Source organism: Gorilla gorilla, chromosome 3 (genome assembly GCF_029281585.2).
Source record: "Gorilla gorilla gorilla isolate KB3781 chromosome 3, NHGRI_mGorGor1-v2.1_pri, whole genome shotgun sequence".
NCBI classification, from domain to species: Eukaryota; Metazoa; Chordata; class Mammalia; order Primates; family Hominidae; genus Gorilla; species Gorilla gorilla.
In genome coordinates this window covers 212,179,629-212,201,086 of record NC_073227.2, presented here as the reverse complement: position 1 = coordinate 212,201,086, position 21,458 = coordinate 212,179,629, and the positions used below count along the sequence as shown (strand labels likewise).

At 51.9% G+C, this 21,458-nt stretch overlaps 1 long non-coding RNA gene and 1 pseudogene across 2 annotated transcripts; one reads left to right on the top strand and one right to left on the bottom strand.

Annotated features, from left to right (window-relative positions):
- Positions 1-2,832: 2,832 nt before the first annotated feature.
- LOC115933026 (protein capicua homolog) lies at positions 2,833-6,405 on the top strand (annotated as a pseudogene).
- A 4,442-nt stretch (positions 6,406-10,847) lies between these two features.
- LOC134758392 (uncharacterized) lies at positions 10,848-20,082 on the bottom strand. 2 transcript variants are annotated; one of them, XR_010133576.1, is made up of 10 exons: positions 19,877-20,082; positions 19,592-19,649; positions 19,266-19,498; positions 17,046-17,103; positions 16,720-16,952; positions 14,473-14,530; positions 14,147-14,379; positions 11,928-11,985; positions 11,602-11,834; positions 10,848-11,532 (listed from the first exon to the last, which is right to left on the bottom strand). It is a non-coding gene; the product is annotated as an uncharacterized lncRNA (long non-coding RNA). The 2 variants fall into 2 exon arrangements; XR_010133577.1 differs by lacking the exons at positions 10,848-11,532; positions 11,602-11,834; positions 11,928-11,985 and adding an exon at positions 13,596-14,077.
- Between the last annotated feature and the right edge of the window lie 1,376 nt (positions 20,083-21,458).

Sequence of the window (21,458 nt, the reverse complement as noted above, 5' to 3'; positions counted from 1 at the left end):
AAGTAACATGAGGTCTTTTGTCTATTTAAAATAATCAAAAAAAAAATGACTTACTAAATTATAATACCCTCTGCTGGCAAAGGTGCAATGAAATGGGCACTTTCTTATATTATGAGGGGTGTTTAAATTGTGTATAAGCCTTCCCGGGTAAAGCCTGTCAATTTTTTAAAATAATGGAGACAGGGTCTCACCACACTGCCATACTGCCTCCTCCAACTCTTGGCCTCAAGCAATCCTCCTCTCTTAGCCTCCCAAAGTGCTAAGATTATAGCTTGGAGGCACCCAAAACCCTGTCAATTTACATCAAGGGTAATGAGAATGTCCATTCACCATGTTTCACAGTAATCTTACTTCTGGGGAGACAATTCAATCTAAACAAAAGGTCATCTGCACAAACACAGTAAAGATCTGGGAGTAACTGAAGACAGAGTTGGTAAGTGAAATAAGAAACAGTTCTAAGAAATTAAACTATGATATCAATAGGCACCTGGTATAAAAGGTGAGTTGATGTTAGCTGCTACTTTTTTGTTGTGTTGAGACAGGGTCTCACTCTGTCACCCAGGCTGGAGTGCAGAGGCCTGATCATGACTCACTGCAGCCTCAGCCTCCCTGGGCTTGAGTGATCCTCCCACCTCAGCCTCCCAAGTAGCTGGGACTACAGGAACATGCCACCACACTAGGCTAATTCATGTATTTTTCTGTAGGGATGGTGACTCCCGCTTTGTTTCCAAGGCCTATCGCAAACTCTTGGCCTCAAGCCATCCTCCTGCCTCAGCCTCCCAAAGTGTTGCCATTACCAGTGTGAGCCACCACACCTGGCCAGCTGCTACTTTTAGCAATATTATTATTATTATTCCACTCAATTAAAAATTATTATTTTCAAGGGTATGCAACACAATGCATCCTACAGAGTAATTGTAAAAACATATACAGTCGTCGTCCCTCAGTATACAGAATTAGTTCCAGCCCCCCATCTCTGCATATACCAAAATCCATGCTTACTCACGTTTCGCTGTCACCCCTCTGGAATCCACGTATATGAAAATTCCAAATATTAGTTGGGCATAGTGTCAAGCACCAGTAGTCTCAGCCACGTGGGAGGTTGAGGTGGGAGGATCGCTTCAGCCTGGAAGGTTAAGGCTGCAGTCAGCTGCGATAGCACTACTACCCTCCAGCCTTGGACAACAGAGGGAGACCCTGTCTCAGAAAGAAAACAAAATAAAACAGGTTGGAAATTGTAATCTAACGCTAAACCTAACGCATTAACCCTAACCTTAACCCTAACCTTAACCCTTCCCTAAACCTAAACCTAACCCAAAACCCTAACCCTAACCCCTACCTCCTAACCCCTACACTAACCCTAACCCCTAACCCCTAACGCTAACACCAAACCCTAACCCTAACCCTAACCCAAATCCCAACCCCAACCCGATCCGAACCTTAACCCTAACCAATAACCCTAACCCTAACCCTGAACCTTAACCCCTAAGCCCTAACCCTAACCCCTAACGCCTAGCACTAACCCTAAGCCTAACCCGAACCCAAACCCCAACCCCAATCACAACCCGAACCCGAACGCTAACCCAAACCAGTAACCCTAACCTTAACCATAAACCCTAACCCCTAAACCCTAACCCTAACCCTAACCCTAACCAATAACCCTAACCCTAACCCTAAACCCTAACCCTAACGCTAACCCTAAACCCTAACCCAAACACGAACCCGAACCCTAACCCTAAACCCTAACCCTAACCCTAATCCCTAACCCTAACCCTAACCCTAAACCCTAACCCTAACCCGAACCTGAACCCGAACCCTAACAACCCTAAAACCCTAACCCTAACCCTAACAACCCTAAAACCCTAACCCTAACCCTAACAACCCTAAAACCCTAACCCTAACAACCCTAAAACCCTAACCCTAACCCTAGTGAGCCGAGACCACACATTGCACTCCAGCCTGGGTGACAGAGCATGACTCTGTCTCAAAAAAAAAAAAAAAAAGAAAAAAAGACAGAGAAAAGAAAGCCAACAAGACACCATTAGGCAAACCATTGTTAGGTTATGGGAGTTTGAGAAGGAAAGTAGAGAAAGGAGAAGAAAGCTTATTTAAAGAATGGCTGAAAACTGCCTAAATCATGGGAAAGATTTAGAAATCTAAATCCATGAAGCTTAAAGATTCCTAAAGAGGTTCAAACCAAATAGATACTCACCAAGTCACAATATAATCAAATAGTCAAAAGTTAAAGAAACTTTGCAGGTCAGGACAGAATCAAATAATACATTCAAAGTGCTGAAAGAAAAAAACTGCCAGCAACTAATACTATGTCTGACAAAGCTGTCCTTCAGAAAGAAAAAAGAAATAACGTGCTTCCTCGACAAACAAAGCTGAGGGCATTCAGGACCACTAGGTCTACCTTAAATAAATGCTTAACGGAGTTTTTCAAGTAAAAATGAATGAAGTTGGGAGCAGTGGCTCATGCCTGTAATCCCATTTTGGGAGGCTGAGGTGGGTGGATCACCTGAGGTCGGGAGGTCAAGACCAGCCTGGCCAACATGGCAAAACCCCACCTCCAGTAAAAATACAAAAAATTAGCCAGGTATGAAGGCCACTGAGATCGTGCCACTGCACTCCAGCCTGGGTGACAAGAGTCAAACTACATTTCAAAAACAAAATAACAAACAAAAAAAACAAAACTTGAGGCCTGGCCTTCTGCTCCTCTCCAACACCCCCTTCTCTGGGCCCAAGCCACCTTGGCTGAGGAGGGGGCGAGGTGTGAGCCCCTGCCAGGAACCCCCTGCCCGGACCAAGTACTCGGCCCCCAGGCCTGCGTTCAGTGAGGCCTCCCGTGGCGTCAGCATGTTCGTGTGGAGGAATGTGGAAGGTCACTCTGTGGCCATGTTCCCCTGGTACTCCAACCCCTTCCTCACCCCTCCCTGCAGCCACACGAGGCCCAGCAACCTGCCAGTCACTCAGTGGCCTCCAACCAGAGAAAACAACCTGCCAAGTTGGCAGCTGTTGCTCATGAGCATCCACCAGGTGCGACAGGGAGTGTTGACCCTGGGCGGCCCCCTGGAGCCACCTGCCCTGAAAGCCCAGGGCCCGCAACCCCACACACTTTGGGGTTGGTGGAACCTGGTAAAAGCTCACCTCCCACCATGGAGGAGGAGCCCTGGGCCCCTCAGGGGAGTCCCTGCTGGACAGTGAGACAAAGAATGACCATGATGATGCTTTCCTCTCCATCATGTCTCCTGACACCCAATTGCCTCTACCACTCAGATGATGTCAGGCCCAGTCCCTCAGTGCCCTGCACAAGGAACAGGACTCATCTTCTGAGAAGGATGGACGCAGCCCCAACAAATGGGACAAGGACCACATCCGGTGGCCCATGAGTGGCGGTCATGATCTTCAGCAAGTGGCACCAGGCCCTGGCAGGGCACACCAGGGTCACTCCAACCAGGATATCCGGACCGTCAGCCAGATGCTGAGCGAGCGGTGGTACACCCTGGGGCCCAATGAGATGCAGAAATACCATGACCTGGCCTTCCAGGTGAAGGTGGCCCACTTGCAACAAGGATCGAAAGAAGTCCAGCTCAGAGGCCAAGCCCACAAGCCAGGGGCTAGCAGGAGTGTAACAAGGGCTCGTGGGAGCGGAGCATATCAGAGACGGGCACTGCCACTGCCCCTGGGGTGTCCTCTGAACTCCTGTCAGTTGCAGCCTAAACACTCCAGAGCTCGGATACCAAGGAGCAGCTTCTGTGGGGCAGAACGGCTGCACACAGTCAGGGAACCTGGCTCAGCCTGGCCCAAGCCTTCTCCCACAGGGGGGTACACAGCCCGGACGGCAGGGAAATAGACCATCAGGCACTACAGGAACTGACACAGGTGGTGTCTGGCACTGCATCATACTCTGGCCCAAAGCCTTCTACTCAGTATGGAGCTCCAGGCCACTTTGCAGCCCCTGGTGAGGGAGGTGACCAGTGGGCAGCCCTGCTGCTGCCCACTTGAGATGCTCATTCCCAGCACATGGCCAGTGAGGACATAGCGAGTGACGAGGAGCACACGGTCATCCATGAGGAGGAGGGGGTGATGATGTCATTGCTGATGATGGCTTTAGCACCACTGACACTGATCTCAAGTTCAAGGAGTGGGTGACTGACTGAGAGTGGGGACAACTCTAGGGAGGAGCCAGAGGGCAACAAGGGCTTTGGTGGGAAGGCATTTGCACCTGTCCTTCCTTCCTCCTTTACTCCTGCCATCCCTTGCTGGATGCTGAGCCCCCAGGGCCCCCCGATCCACCTGCAGCTTTTGGCAAAGTCTATGGTCCCACCCTGTCCTCCCCCTACACATACTCGGATGCTTCCTCCTCAACCTTGGCACCCACCTCCTTCTTACTGGGCCCAGGAGCCTTCAAAGCCCAGGAGTATGGTCAAGGCAGCAGAGCGGGCCCCCGATGGCCCCTACCCCTGCGGATGGGGACCCACGGATGCCTTCCAAGGCGACCTGTTTCCTCCCAATGGATCCTGCCACCTTCTGGGGCAAGAGACCTGAAAGTGTGGGCGACCTGGAGCTACCAGGCTCCTCAGTCATCAGGGTCCCTCCCAACACTAAGGCTTTCCTAGGCAGGAGCTGGGCTGAGCCACCCGGGAGGCAGAGGGGGGCTGGACTCAGGTGAGTATGGGGGTGGGGGCTCCTGCACTTCGACACAGGCAGTGGGAGGGTTTTCTCCCCATTCCCTCTGCACTCCCAACTTGAGCTATACTTTTTAAGAAAGTGATTCACCCTGCCTTTGCCCCCTTCCCCAGAACAGAACACGTTGATCATGGGCGATATTTTTCATTGTGCCAAAAAGTTGCCATGACCATCATTAAACCTGTTTAACACCAAATAATAAGTAAAATAAAATAAAAAATTCGGGCTTGGTGCAGAAACTCACCCCAAATAAATCACCTACCAAAATATTTACATAATGGTGGAAATATTCCAAAATTCAATATTTTGGGATTTATACACAAAAGATAAACAAATTAGAGGCCAAGAGGCTGCTGGAAGGGAAAAACGGGGCCTGGGAAGGCCGTTGTGAGGAATGAGCTGGGCCTAAAGAGGCCACTGGCAGGCGGGAGCTGGGCCTGCCGAAGCGGCCGAGAGGCAGGAGCTTTGGACTCGGGAGGCCGCAATGAGGCGAGAGCTAGCTGGGCATGGAGAGTCCGCTGTGAGTCCGCTGTGAGTCCGGGCCCGTGCAGGCCTTCGAGAGGCAGGAGGCCGGGCCTGCAAAGGCCCACTGGAGGTCAAGTTCTGGGCCTGAAGAGGCCACCAAAAGTCAAAAGCGGGGCCTGGGAAGGCCGCCGAGAGCCATGAGCTGGTCTGGGCTGAAAGAGGCCACTGGGAGGCAGGAGGAGCTGGGCCTGGAGAGGCTGACTCGAGGAAGTTTTGCACCTGGAGAGGCCGCCGAGAGGACGGAGCTGGGCCCGGGGAGGCCGACTTGCTGCTCTTCCGGGCCCAATTCCAGGCCGACTTGACGACGACTTGGGCCTGCTGGGAGCTGGGCAGGAGCTGAGTCCAAAGACGTTGTTGGGAGGCCAGAGTCAGGCCTGGAGACGCAGCCGGGAGGAAGAGCTGGGCCCGGAGAGGATGCCGGGAGGCTGCAAGTGGGTCTGGAGAGGCCGATTTGAGGAGGCCCGGCCTCCGCCTCCCGCATGGCGGCCTCTGCAGGCACAGCTGTTTCTCCTGGCTGCATCTCCCGCCTCCCAGCAAACAAGCTTTTTTGGCTCAGCTCCCGCCTGCGTTTGTAGACCCCGAAGTTTCTGCAACCAAGCTCTTCAGACCCACATTCCGCCTCCCAGTACCTGAACAGTCCCAGCTCCGGCTGGAGAACAGAGTCTGTAGGCCCTGCTGTTGCCTCCCAGGGGAGTCTCCAAGCCCAGCTCTCGCCCCACCACGACCTCCCAGGCCCAAGTCGCTGCCTGCCTCACAGCAGCCCAAGTGCGACCCTGCTCCTCCCTCACGGTGGCCTGTTGAGGCAGGGGGTCACGCTGACCTCTCTCAGCGTGGGAGGGGCCGGTGTGAGGCAAGGGCTCACGCCGACCTCTCTCAGCGTGGGAGGGGCCGGTGTGAGGCAAGGGGCTGACGCCGACCTCTCTCACCGTGGGAGGGGCCGGTGTGAGGCAAGGGCTCACGCCGACCTCTCTCACCGTGGGAGGGGCCGGTGTGAGACAACGGGCTCACGCCGACCTCTCTCAGCGTGGGAGGGGCCGGTGTGAGGCAAGGGCTCACGCCGACCTCTCACACCGTGGGAGGGGCCGGTGTGAGGCAAGGGGCTGACGCCGACCTCTCTCACCGTGGGAGGGGCCGGTGTGAGGCAAGGGCTCACGCTGACCCCTCTCACAGTGGGAGGGGCCGGTGTGAGGCAAGGGGCTCACACCGACCTCTCAGCGTGGGAGGGGCCGGTGTGAGGCAAGGGCTCACGCCGACCTCTCTCAGCATGGGAGGGGCCGGTGTGAGGCAAGGGGCTGACGCTGACCTCTCTCACTGTGGGCGGGGCCGCTGTGAGGCAAGGGCTCACGCCGACCTCTCTCAGCGTGGGAGGGGCCGGTGTGAGGCAAGGGCTCACGCCGACCTCTCTCAGCGTGGGAGGGGCCGGGGTGAGGTAAGGGGCTCAGGCTGACCTCTGTCAGCGTGGGAGGGGCCGGTGTGAGGTAAGGGGCTCAGGCTGACCTCTGTCAGCGTGGGAGGGGCCGGTGTGAGGCAAGGGGCTCATGTTGACCTCTCTCAGCGTGGGAGGGGCCGGTGTGAGGCAAGGGGCTCATGTTGACCTCTCTCAGCGTGGGAGGGGCCGGTGTGAGGCAAGGGCTCACACCGACCTCTCTCAGCGTGGGAGGGGCCGGTGTGAGGCAAGGGGCTCACGCCGACCTCTCTCAGCGTGGGAGGGGCCGGTGTGAGGCAAGGGGCTGACGCCGACCTCTCTCAGCGTGGGAGGGGCCGGTGTGAGGCAAGGGCTCACGCCGACCTCTCTCAGCGTGGGAGGGGCCGGTGTGAGGCAAGGGGGTGACACCGACCTCTCTCACCGTGGGAGGGGCCGGTGTGAGTCAAGGGCTCACGCCGACCTCTCTCAGCGTGGGAGGGGCCGGTGTGAGGCAAGGGGCTCACGCCGACCTCTCTCAGCGTGGGAGGGGCCGGTGTGAGGCAAGGGGCTCACGCCGACCTCTCTCAGCGTGGGAGGGGCCGGTGTGAGGCAAGGGGCTGACGCTGACCTCTCTCACCGTGGGAGGGTCCGGTGTGAGGCAAGGGCTCACGCCGACCTCTCTCAGCGTGGGAGGGGCCGGTGTGAGGCAAGGGGGTGACGCTGACCTCTCTCACCGTGGGAGGGGCCGGTGTGAGTCAAGGGCTCACGCCGACCTCTCTCAGCGTGGGAGGGGCCGGTGTGAGGCAAGGGGCTCACGCTGACCTCTCTCAGCGTGGGAGGGGCCGGTGTGAGGCAAGGGCTCACGCTGACCTCTCTCAGCATGGGAGGAGCCAGTGTGTGGCAGGGGCTCATGCCTCTGGGCAGGGTACCAGAGGCATGGGCATCAACAGGCCACCGTGAGGGAGGAGCTGGGCCGCATGCGGGCTGCTGGGAGGCAGGCAGGGACTTGGCCCCGGGTGGCCGCCGTGGGGGCGAGAGCTGGGCCTGGAGAGGCCCCTGGGAGGCAAGAGCGGGACCTGCAGAGGCCATTCTCCAACCATTGCTGGGCCCGTACAGGCCACCGGGCTGCAGGAATGAGGCCCAAAGAACTTGGCTGGAGAAAGTTCGGGACCTACAAAGGCGGTTGGGAGCTGGGCAGGAGTTGAGCCAAAAGAGCTTGCTTACTTGCTGGGAGGCACGGCCGGGAGATGCTGACTTCAGGACAATTTGGGCCTGCAGAGGTCACCGGGAGGCCCAAGCTTGGCGTGGAGGAGCCCACCGACCGGAGACCATTTGGGGACTGCAGGTGCCATTGGAGGGCAGGAGCTCATCGTGGAGGGGGCACCGTGAGGCCTGACCTGGGCCTGGGGAGCTTGGCTTGAGGAAGCTGTGGGCCGACCAAGGACGCCAGGAGATGGGTAGGCACTGAGTCCAAAGAGGTTGTTGAGAGGCAGGAGTCAGGCCTGGAGACGCAGCCAGGAAGAGGAGCTTGGCCCGGAGAGGACGCCTGGAGGGTGCAAGTGGGTCTGGAGAGGCTGACTTGAGGAGGTTCTCAGCCCGGAGAGGCCGCCGGAAGGGAAAAACTGGGACTGGAAAGGCTGTTGTGAGGAATGAGCCCCATGGGCCTGAAGAGGCCACTGGCAGGCGGGAGCTGGGTGTGTAGAAGCTGCTGAAAGGTTGGGAGCTTGGCTTGGGGGGTCCACAGTGAGGCAGATGCTGGGCCTGAAGAATCTGCTTAAAAAGATTTAAGCACATTTACATTTATTAGGCACTTTATTTCCATTATTACATATATATAAATATATATATACGTATTATATATCCAATATATAATAAAATAATTATACAACTCACCATAATGTAGAATCAGTGGGCGTGTTAAGCTTGTTTTCCTGAAACTGGATGGTCCCACCTGAGCGTGATGGGAGAAAGTGACAGATCAATAGGTATTAGATACTCATAAGAACAGCGCAACCTAGATCCCTCACATGCACGGTTCACAACAGGGTGCGTTCTCCTATGAGAATCTAATGCTGCTGCTCATCTGAGAAGGTGGAGCTCAAGCGGGAATGTGAGCAAAGGGGAGTGGCTGTAAATACAGATGAAGCTTCCCTCACTCCCTCACTCGACACCACTCACCTCCTGCTGTGTGGCTCCCTACGGCTCCATGGCTCAGGGGTTGGGGACCCCTGCTCAAGTGCATCCAAAGCGACCCTTCCCACACCAGTCTTCATAGTGGTCAAGGGCAGCAACCACTTAGCTCCCAAGGCATGTGCCTCAGCTGGCATTTCGTCACAATCAACAGTAAGTGGTAGCTTGAGTCACTGTGAGGTCACTTCCTGGAAATCACCAGCATCCCATTTCCCACTGGCAAAGAGCTCAGCACTGCCCCCTGGGAAACCAAACCTATGCCCAAATCCCATCTGTGTGGGTTTATCTCCTGGTACCCTTCCTAACATATTAGTCAGAGTCCAATCAGGAAGCATAAACCACTCAAAAGTTTAAAGTGGTAAAATTTAATACGGAGAATTATTCATTATAACAGGTGAACAGCATAATGAGAGATTGGCTAGCACAAAGTAAAGAGAACTCTAGAGAATACACGACTAGCCCAGGCCAGGCATGGTGGCTCATGCCTGAAATTCCAGCAATTTGAGAAGCTAATGCAGGAGGATTGCTTAAGGCCAGGAGCTAGAGACCGGTCTGGACAGCACAGTGAGAACCTGTCTCTATCCAAAAGAAGAAAAAAGTTAGCTGGGAGTGGTGGTGCACACTTGTAGTCCCAGCTACTCGGAATGCTGAAGTTTGAGCCTGGGAGGTCAAGGCTGCAGCGAGGCATGATTATGCCACTACAGTCCAGCCTGGTGACAGAGCAAGACCCTGTCTCAAAGAACAAAACAACAACAACCATTTACAGACAGAAAAGAGATAGAGCTAATAAGCTAAGGAAAGATGTTGAAATGTGACAAGTAATATGAGGTCTTTTATCTATTTAAAATAATCAAACAAAAAATGACTTACTAAATTATAATACCCTGTGCTGGCAAAGGTGCAGTGAAATGGGCACTTTCTTATACTATGAGGGGTGTTTAAATTGTGTATAAGCCTTCCCGGGTAAAGCTTGTCAATTTTTTAAAATAATGGAGACAGGGTCTCACCATACTGCCATACTGCCTCCTCCAACTCTTGGCCTCAAGCAATCCTCCTCTCTTAGCCTCCCAAAGTGCTAAGATTATAGCTCGGAGGCACCCAAAACCCTGTCAATTTACATCAAGGGTAATGAGAATGTCCATTCACCATGACTCACAGTAATCTTACTTCTGGGGAGACAATTCAATCTAAACAAAAGGTCATCTGTACACACACAGTAAAAATCTGGGAGTAACTGAAGACAGAGTTGGTAAGTGAAATAAGAAACGGTCCTAAGAAATTAAACTATGGTATCAATAGGCACCTGGTATAAAAGGTCAGTTGATGTTAGCTGCTACTTTTTTGTTGTTTAGAGACAGGGTCTCACTCTGTCACCCAGGCTGGAGTGCAGAGGCCTGATCATGACTCACTGCAGTCTCAGCCTCCCTGGGCTTGAGTGATCCACCCACCTCAGCCTCCCAAGTAGCTGGGACTACAGGAACGTGCCACCACACTAGGCTAATTCATGTATTTTTCTGTAGGGATGGTGACTCCCCCTTTGTTTCCAAGGCCTATCACAAACTCTTGGCCTCAAGCCATCATCCTGCCTCAGCCTCCCAAAGTGTTGCGATTACCAGTGTGAGCCACCACACCTGGGCAGCTGCTACTTTTAGCAATATTACTATTATTCTTCCACTCCATTAAAAATTATTATTTTCAAGGCTATGCAACAGTATGTATCCTACAGCGTAATTGTAAAATCATAAACAGTTGCCGTCCCTCAGTATACAGAATTAGTTACAGCCCCCCATCTCCGCATATACCAAAATCCATGCTTACTCATGTTTCGCTGTCACCCCTCTGGAATCCACATATGCGAAAATACCAAATATTAGTTGGGCATAGTGGCAAGCACCTGTAGTCTCAACCACGTGGGAGGTTGAGAAGGGAGGATCGCTTCAGCCTGGAAGGTTGAGGCTGCACTCAGCTGCGATAGCACTACCACCCTCCAGCCTTCGACAACAGAGGGAGACCCTGTCTCAGAAAAAAAAAAAACAAAATAAAACAGGTTAGAAATTGTAATGAGGTCTGTTGGGCAAAATTCCATATAAGCATAGTATAAATTAATAAAGCAAATCGTGATAAATTAGTACGATTGACTTTCTGGAGTTTCTGACAATAAAAGTAAGGAAAATGCAGAACACAAAGACAGAGAGTAAAAAGAGAAATTAGGAAAGCATTCTACATGTTTAATAGGAAGACACTGGCCGTGTTCGTGCAGCGGCAGTATGTCGTGACATGACATACTTTGGAGAGAAGTTAACAGATGAGGAAGTTGATGAAAATCATCAGAGAAGCAAAATACTGCTAGCGACACTCAAGGAAACCACGAAATTTCCATAACTTATGTCAGCAAAGTGGGAATATTGTACAGTGTGTGTTGAAGTTCCAATACAACATTGTTTATCTGCCGTTTGTTTGTTTGTAAGGAATGTATATACTAAAAGTTCTTCTTGCTGTCAAAAGAATATGTGTGAATAAGTCATTTTAACTTATTCTTCTGTTTTTCTTTTATCTTCCTGCCATCATCCCACAGCCTTACTTTAGAAATTTTTTCTTTAGAAAATTGAACAAGTGCCCCTTGTGGTGGCACATACCTCGAGGATGGGAGGCAGGGGTGGAAGGGTCACTTGAGGCCATTAGTTTGACACCAGCCTGGCCAACAAAGTGAGACCCCATGTCTGCAAAACAATTTAAAAATTAGCCAAGTATCGTCATGTATACCTACAGTCCCAGCTACCTCAACTTACGGAGAAAGTTCAGGGCCTGGAGAGAAGGCTGGGAGGCAGGAGCTGGGTCTAAAGAGGCCATTGTAACGATGGAGCTGTGCCTGTGGAGGCTGTTGTGAGGCAGTAGGCTCATCTGCGGAGACTGCCGTGAGGTAGGGTATGGGCCTAAATAGGCCATTGTGAGTCATGAGCTTGGTCTGTAGAGGCTGACTGGAGAGAGTTCTGGGCCTGGCGAGGCTGCCGGGAGGTAGGAGCTGGGCCAAAAGATTTAAGCACATTTACGTTTATTAGGCACTTCATTTCCATTATTACACTGGAATATATAAGAAAATAATTATAGAACTCACAATAATGTAGAATCAGTGGGCGTGTTAAGCTTGTTTTCCTGAAACTGGATGGTCCCACCTGAGCGTGATGGGAGAAAGTGACAGATCAATAGGTATTAGATTCTCATAAGAACAGCGCAACCTAGATCCCTCACATGCACGGTTCACAACAGGGTGCGTTCTCCTATGAGAATCTAATGCTGCTGCTCATCTGAGAAGGTGGAGCTCAGGCGGGAATGTGAGCAAAGGGGAGTGGCTGTAAATACAGACGAAGCTTCCCTCACTCCCTCACTCGACACCACTCACCTGCTGTGTGGCTCCTTACGGCTCCATGGCTCAGGGGTTGGGGACCCCCGCTCAAGTGCATCCAAAGCGACCCTACCCACACCAGTCTTCATAGTAGTCAAGGGCAGCAACCACTTAGCCCCCAAGGCATGTGCCTCAGCTGGCATTTCATCACAATCAACAGTAAGTGGTAGCTTGAGTCACTGTGAGGTCACTTCCTGGAAATCACCCTAACCCTGGGCCCTGACCCTAAAACCCTAACCCTGGGCCATGACCCTAAAACCCTAACCCTGCGTCCTGACCCTAAAACCCTAACCCTGGGCCCTGAGCCTAAAACCCTAACCCTGGGCCCTGACCCTGAAAACCAAACCCAGGGCCCAGGCCCTGACCCTAAAACCCTAACCCTGGGCCCTGACCCTGAAAACCTAACCCTGGGCCCAGGCCCTGACCCTAAAACCCTAACCCTGGGCCCTGGCCCTAACCCTAAAACCCTAACCCTGGGCCCTGGCCCCGAGCCTAAAACCCTAACCCTAGGCCCTGGCCCTGAGCCTAAAACCCTAACCCTGGGCCCTGGCCCTGACCCTAAAACCCTAACCCTTGGCCCTGGCCCTAAAACCCTAACCCTGGGCCATGACCCTAAAACCCTAACCCTGGGTCCTGACCCTAAAACCCTAACCCTTGGCCCTGACCCTAAAACCCTAACCCTGGGCCCTGACCCTAAAAACCTAACCCTGGCCCAGGCCCTGACCCTAAAACCCTAACCCTGGGCCCTGGCCCTGACCCTAAAACCCTAACCCTAGGCGCTGGCCCTGACCCTAAAACCCTAACCCTGGGCCCAGTCCCTGACCCTAAAACCCTAACCCTGGGCACTGGCCCTAACCCTAAAACCCTAACCCTGGGCCCTGGACCTGACCCTAAAACCCTAACCCTGGGCCCTGGCACTGATCCTAAAACCCTAACCCTGGGCCCTCGCCCTGAGCCTAAAACTCTAACCCTGGGCCCTGGCCCTGACGCTAAAACCCTAACCCTGGGCCCTGGCCCTGAGCCTAAAACCCTAACCCTGGGCCCTGACCCTAAAACAACCCTAACTTTGGGCCCTGGCCCTGACCCTAAAACACCCCTAGCCCTGGGCCCTGGCCCTGACCCTAAAACAACCGTAACCCTGGGCCCGGGCCCTGGCCCTGACCCTAAAACAACCCTAACCCTGGGCCCTGGCCCAAATTGTAATGAGGTCTGTTGGGCAAAATTCCATATAAGCACAGTATAAATTAATAAAGCAAATCGTGATAAATTAGTACGATTGACTTTCTGGAGTTTCTGACAATAAAAGTAAGGAAAATGCAGAACACAAAGACAGAGAGTAAAAAGAGAAATTAGGAAAGCATTCTACATGTTTAATAGGAAGACACTGGCCGTGTTCGTGCAGCGGCAGTATGTCGTGACATGACATACTTTGGAGAGAAGTTAACAGATGAGGAAGTTGATAAAAATCATCAGAGAAGCAAAATACTGCTAGCGACACTCAAGGAAACCACGAAATTTCCATAACTTATGTCAGCAAAGTGGGAATATTGTACAGTGTGTGTTGAAGTTCCTATACAACATTGTTTATCTGCCGTTTGTTTGTTTGTAAGGAATGTATATACTAAAAGTTCTTCTTGCTGTCAAAAGAATATGTGTGAATAAGTCATTTTAACTTATTCTTCTGTTTTTCTTTTATCTTCCTGCCATCATCCCACAGCCTTACTTTGGAAATTTTTTCTTTAGAAAATTGAACAAGTGCCCCTTGTGGTGGCACATACCTCGAGGATGGGAGGCAGGGGTGGAAGGGTCACTTGAGGCCATTAGTTTGACACCAGCCTGGCCAACAAAGTGAGACCCCATGTCTGCAAATCAATTTAAAAATTAGCCAAGTATCGTCATGTATACCTACAGTCCCAGCTACCTCAACTTACGGAGAAAGTTCAGGGCCTGGAGAGAAGGCTGGGAGGCAGGAGCTGGGTCTAAAGAGGCCATTGTAACGATGGAGCTGTGCCTGTGGAGGCTGTTGTGAGGCAGTAGGCTCATCTGCGGAGACTGCCGTGAGGTAGGGTATGGGCCTAAATAGGCCATTGTGAGTCATGAGCTTGGTCTGTAGAGGCTGACTGGAGAGAGTTCTGGGCCTGGCGAGGCTGCCGGGAGGTAGGAGCTGGGCCAAAAGATTTAAGCACATTTACGTTTATTAGGCACTTCATTTCCATTATTACACTGGAATATATAAGAAAATAATTATAGAACTCACCATAATGTAGAATCAGTGGGCGTGTTAAGCTTGTTTTCCTGAAACTGGATGGTCCCACCTGAGCGTGATGGGAGAAAGTGACAGATCAATAGGTATTAGATTCTCATAAGAACAGCGCAACCTAGATCCCTCACATGCACGGTTCACAACAGGGTGCGTTCTCCTATGAGAATCTAATGCTGCTGCTCATCTGAGAAGGTGGAGCTCAGGCGGGAATGTGAGCAAAGGGGAGTGGCTGTAAATACAGACGAAGCTTCCCTCACTCCCTCACTCGACACCACTCACCTGCTGTGTGGCTCCTTACGGCTCCATGGCTCAGGGGTTGGGGACCCCCGCTCAAGTGCATCCAAAGCGACCCTACCCACACCAGTCTTCATAGTAGTCAAGGGCAGCAACCACTTAGCCCCCAAGGCATGTGCCTCAGCTGGCATTTCATCACAATAAACAGTAAGTGGTAGCTTGAGTCACTGTGAGGTCACTTCCTGGAAATCACCCTAACCCTGGGCCCTGACCCTAAAACCCTAACCCTGGGCCATGACCCTAAAACCCTAACCCTGCGTCCTGACCCTAAAACCCTAACCCTGGGCCCTGAGCCTAAAACCCTAACCCTGGGCCCTGATCCTGAAAACCTAACCCTGGGCCCAGGCCCTGACCCTAAAACCCTAACCCTGGGCCCTGACCCTGAAAACCTAACCCTGGGCCCAGGCCCTGACCCTAAAACCCTAACCCTGGGCCCAGGCCATGACCCTAAAACCCTAACCCTGGGCCCTGGCCCTGAGCCTAAAACCCTAGCCCTGGGCCCTGGCCCTGACCCTAAAGCCCTAACCCTGGGTCCTGGCCCTAAAACCCTAACCCTGGGCCATGACCCTAAAACCCTAACCCTGGGTCCTGACCCTAAAACCCTAACCCTGGGCCCTGACCCTAAAACCCTAAGCCTGGGCCCTGACCCTAAAAACCTAACCCTGGGCCCAGGCCATGACCCTAAAGCCCTAACCCTGGGCCCTGGCCCTGAACCTAAAACCCTAACCCTGGGCCCAGGCCCTGACCCTAAAACCCTAACCCGGGGCCCAGGCCCTGACCCTAAAACCCTAACCGTGGGCAGTGGCCCTAACCCTAAAACCCTAACCCTGGGCCCTGGACCTGACCCTAAAACCCTAACCCTGGGACCTGGCACTGATCCTAAAACCCTAACCCTGGGCCCTGGCCCTGAGCCTAAAACCCTAACCCTGGGCCCTGGCCCTGACCCTAAAACCCTAACACTGGGCCCTGGCCCGGAGCCTAAAACCCTAACCCTGGGCCCTGGCCCTGAGCCTAAATCCCTAACCCTGGGCCCTGGCCCTGGGCCTAAAACCCTAACCCTGGGCCCTGACCCTAAAACAACCCTAACTTTAGACCCTGGCCCTGACCCTAAAACACCCCTAGCCCTGGGCCCTGGCCCTGACCCTAAAACAACCCTAACCCTGGGCCCTGGCCCTGACCCTAAAACAACCATATCCCTGGGCCCTGGCCCAAATTGTAATGAGGTCTGTTGGGCAAAATTCCATATAAGCATAGTATAAATTAATAAAGCAAATCGTGATAAATTAGTACGATTGACTTTCTGGAGTTTCTGACAATAAAAGTAAGGAAAATGCAGAACACAAAGACAGAGAGTAAAAAGAGAAATTAGGAAAGCATTCTACATGTTTAATAGGAAGACACTGGCCGTGTTCATGCAGCGGCAGTATGTCGTGACATGACATACTTTGGAGAGAAGTTAACAGATGAGGAAGTTGATAAAAATCATCAGAGAAGCAAAATACTGCTAGCGACACTCAAGGAAACCACGAAATTTCCATAACTTATGTCAGCAAAGTGGGAATATTGTACAGTGTGTGTTGAAGTTCCTATACAACATTGTTTATCTGCCGTTTGTTTGTTTGTAAGGAATGTATATACTAAAAGTTCTTCTTGCTGTCAAAAGAATATGTGTGAATAAGTCATTTTAACTTATTCTTCTGTTTTCCTTTTATCTTCCTGCCATCATCCCACAGCCTTACTTTGGAAATTTTTTCTTTAGAAAATTGAACAAGTGCCCCTTGTGGTGGCACATACCTCGAGGATGGGAGGCAGGGGTGGAAGGGTCACTTGAGGCCATTAGTTTGACACCAGCCTGGCCAACAAAGTGAGACCCCATGTCTGCAAAACAATTTAAAAATTAGCCAAGTATCATCATGTATACCTACAGTCCCAGCTACCTCAACTTACGGAGAAAGTTCAGGGCCTGGAGAGAAGGCTGGGAGGCAGGAGCTGGGTCTAAAGAGGCCATTGTAACGATGGAGCTGTGCCTGTGGAGGCTGTTGTGAGGCAGTAGGCTCATCTGCGGAGACTGCCGTGAGGTAGGGTATGGGCCTAAATAGGCCATTGTGAGTCATGAGCTTGGTCTGTAGAGGCTGACTGGAGAGAGTTCTGGGCCTGGCGAGGCTGCCGGGAGGTAGGAGCTGGGCCAAAAGATTTAAGCACATTTACGTTTATTAGGCACTTCATTTCCATTATTACACTGGAATATATAAGAAAATAATTATAGAACTCACCATAATGTAGAATCAGTGGGCGTGTTAAGCTTGTTTTCCTGAAACTGGATGGTCCCACCTGAGCGTGATGGGAGAAAGTGACAGATCAATAGGTACTAGATTCTCATAAGAACAGCGCAACCTAGATCCCTCACATGCACGGTTCACAACAGGGTGCGTTCTCCTATGAGAATCTAATGCTGCTGCTCATCTGAGAAGGTGGAGCTCAGGCGGGAATGTGAGCAAAGGGGAGTGGCTGTAAATACAGACGAAGCTTCCCTCACTCCCTCACTCGACACCACTCACCTGCTGTGTGGCTCCTTACGGCTCCATGGCTCAGGGGTTGTGGACCCCCGCTCAAGTGCATCGAAAGCGACCCTTCCCACACCAGTCTTCATAGTAGTCAAGGGCAGCAACCACTTAGCCCCCAAGGCATGTGCCTCAGCTGGCATTTCATCACAATCAACAGTAAGTGGTAGCTTGAGTCACTGTGAGGTCACTTCCTGGAAATCACCCTAACCCTGGGCCCTGACCCTAAAACCCTAACCCTGGGCCATGACCCTAAAACCCTAACCCTGGGTCCTGACCCTAAAACCCTAACCCTGGGCCCTGAGCCTAAAACCCTAACCCTGGGCCCTGACCCTGAAAACCTAACCCTGGGCCCAGGCCCTGACCCTAAAACCCTAACCCTGGTCCCTGACCCTGAAAACCTAACCCTGGGCCCAGGCCCTGACCCTAAAACCCTAACCCTGGGCCCTGGCCCTAACCCTTAAACCCTAACCCTTGGCCCTGGCCCCGAGCCTAAAACCCTAACCCTAGGCCCTGCCCCTGAGCCTAAAACCCTAACCCTGGGACCTGGCCCTGACCCTAAAACCCTAACCCTGGGCCCTGGCCCTAAAACCCTAACCCTGGGCCATGACCCTAAAACCCTAACGCTGGGTCCTGACCCTAAAACCCTAACCCTTGGCCCTGACCCTAAAACCCTAACCCTGGGCCCTGACCCTAAAAACCTAACCCTGGCCCAGGCCCTGAACCTAAAACCCTAACCCTGGGCCCTGGCCCTGACCCTAAAACCCTAACCCTAGGCGCTGGCCCTGACCCTAAAACCCTAACCCTGGGCCCAGACCCTGACCCTAAAACCCTAACCCTGGGCACTGGCCCTAACCCTAAAACCCTAACCCTGGGCCCTGGACCTGACCCTAAAACCCAAACCTTTGGGCCCTGGCACTGATCCTAAAACCCTAACACTGGGCCCTCGCCCTGAGCCTAAAACTCTAACCCTGGGCCCTGGCCCTGACGCTAAAACCCTAACCCTGGGCCCTGGCCCTGAGCCTAAAACCCTAACCCTGGGCCCTGACCCTAAAACAACCCTAACTTTGGGCCCTGGCCCTGACCCTGAAACACCCCTAGCCCTGGGCCCTGGCCCTGACCCTAAAACAACCCTAACCCTGGGCCCGGGCCCTGGCCCTGACCCTAAAACAACCCTAACCCTGGGCCCTGGCCCAAATTGTAATGAGGTCTGTTGGGCAAAATTCCATATAAGCATAGTATAAATTAATAAAGCAAATCGTGATAAATTAGTACGATTGACTTTCTGGAGTTTCTGACAATAAAAGTAAGGAAAATGCAGAACACAAAGACAGAGAGTAAAAAGAGAAATTAGGAAAGCATTCTACATGTTTAATAGGAAGACACTGGCCGTGTTCGTGCAGCGGCAGTATGTCGTGACATGACATACTTTGGAGAGAAGTTAACAGATGAGGAAGTTGATAAAAATCATCAGAGAAGCAAAATACTGCTAGCGACACTCAAGGAAACCACGAAATTTCCATAACTTATGTCAGCAAAGTGGGAATATTGTACAGTGTGTGTTGAAGTTCCTATACAACATTGTTTATCTGCCGTTTGTTTGTTTGTAAGGAATGTATATACTAAAAGTTCTTCTTGCTGTCAAAAGAATATGTGTGAATAAGTCATTTTAACTTATTCTTCTGTTTTTCTTTTATCTTCCTGCCATCATCCCACAGCCTTACTTTGGAAATTTTTTCTTTAGAAAATTGAACAAGTGCTCCTTGTGGTGGCACATACCTCGAGGATGGGAGGCAGGGGTGGAAGGGTCACTTGAGGCCATTAGTTTGACACCAGCCTGGCCAACAAAGTGAGACCCCATGTCTGCAAAACAATTTAAAAATTAGCCAAGTATCGTCATGTATACCTACAGTCCCAGCTACCTCAACTTACGGAGAAAGTTCAGGGCCTGGAGAGAAGGCTGGGAGGCAGGAGCTGGGTCTAAAGAGGCCATTGTAACGATGGAGCTGTGCCTGTGGAGGCTGTTGTGAGGCAGTAGGCTCATCTGCGGAGACTGCCGTGAGGTAGGGTATGGGCCTAAATAGGCCATTGTGAGTCATGAGCTTGGTCTGTAGAGGCTGACTGGAGAGAGTTCTGGGCCTGACGAGGCTGCCGGGAGGTAGGAGCTGGGCCAAAAGATTTAAGCACATTTACGTTTATTAGGCACTTCATTTCCATTATTACACTGGAATATATAATAAAATAATTATAGAACTCACCATAATGTAGAATCAGTGGGCGTGTTAAGCTTGTTTTCCTGAAACTGGATGGTCCCACCTGAGCGTGATGGGAGAAAGTGACAGATCAATAGGTATTAGATTCTCATAAGAACAGCGCAACCTAGATCCCTCACATGCACGGTTCACAACAGGGTGCGTTCTCCTATGAGAATCTAATGCTGCTGCTCATCTGAGAAGGTGGAGCTCAGGCGGGAATGTGAGCAAAGGGGAGTGGCTGTAAATACAGACGAAGCTTCCCTCACTCCCTCACTCGACACCACTCACCTGCTGTGTGGCTCCTTACGGCTCCATGGCTCAGGGGTTGGGGACCCCTGCTCAAGTGCATCCAAAGCGACCCTTCCCACACCAGTCTTCATAGTAGTCAAGGGCAGCAACCACTTAGCCCCCAAGGCATGTGCCTCAGCTGGCATTTCATCACAATCAACAGTAAGTGGTAGCTTGAGTCACTGTGAGGTCACTTCCTGGAAATCACCCCAACCCTGGGCCCTGACCCTAAAACCCTAACCCTGGGCCATGACCCTAAAACCCTAACCCGGGGTCCTGACCCTAAAACCCTAACCCTGGGCCCTGACCCTAAAACCCTAAGCCTGGGCCCTGACCCTGAAAACCTAACCCTGGGCCCTGGCCCTGACACTAAAACCCTAACCCTGGGCCCTGGCCCTGAACCTAAAACCCTAACCCTGGGCCCAGGCCCTGACCCTAAAACCCTAACCGTGGGCAGTGGCCCTAACCCTAAAACCCTAACCCTGGGCCCTGGACCTGACCCTAAAACCCTAACCCTGGGACCTGGCACTGATCCTAAAACCCTAACCCTGGGCCCTGGCCCTGACCCTAAAACCCTAACCCTGGGCCCTGGCCCTGAGCCTAAAACCCTAACCCTGGGCCCTGGCCCTGAGCCTAAAACCCTAACCCTGGGCCCTGGCCCTGAGCCTAAATCCCTAACCCTGGGCCCTGGCCCTGAGCCTAAAACCCTAACCCTGGGCCCTGACCCTAAAACAACCCTAACTTTGGGCCCTGGCCCTGACCCTAAAACACCCCTAGCCCTGGGCCCTGGCCCTGACCCTAAAACAACCCTAACCCTGGGCCCGGGCCCTGACCCTAAAACAACCCTAACCCTGGGCCCTGGCCCAAATTGTAATGAGGTCTGTTGGGCAAAATTCCATGTAAGCATAGTATAAATTAATAAAGCAAATCGTGATAAATTAGTACGATTGACTTTCTGGAGTTTCTGACAATAAAAGTAAGGAAAATGCAGAACACAAAGACAGAGAGTAAAAAGAGAAATTAGGAAAGCATTCTACATGTTTAATAGGAAGACACTGGCCGTGTTCGTGCAGCGGCAGTATGTCGTGACATGACATACTTTGGAGAGAAGTTAACAGATGAGGAAGTTGATAAAAATCATCAGAGAAGCAAAATACTGCTAGCGACACTCAAGGAAACCACGAAATTTCCATAACTTATGTCAGCAAAGTGGGAATATTGTACAGTGTGTGTTGAAGTTCCTATACAACATTGTTTATCTGCCGTTTGTTTGTTTGTAAGGAATGTATATACTAACAGTTCTTCTTGCTGTCAAAAGAATATGTGTGAATAAGTCATTTTAACTTATTCTTCTGTTTTTCTTTTATCTTCCTGCCATCATCCCACAGCCTTACTTTGGAAATTTTTTCTTTAGAAAATTGAACAAGTGCCCCTTGTGGTGGCACATACCTCGAGGATGGGAGGCAGGGGTGGAAGGGTCACTTGAGGCCATTAGTTTGACAGCAGCCTGGCCAACAAAGTGAGACCCCATGTCTGCAAAACAATTTAAAAATTAGCCAAGTATCGTCATGTAAACCTACAG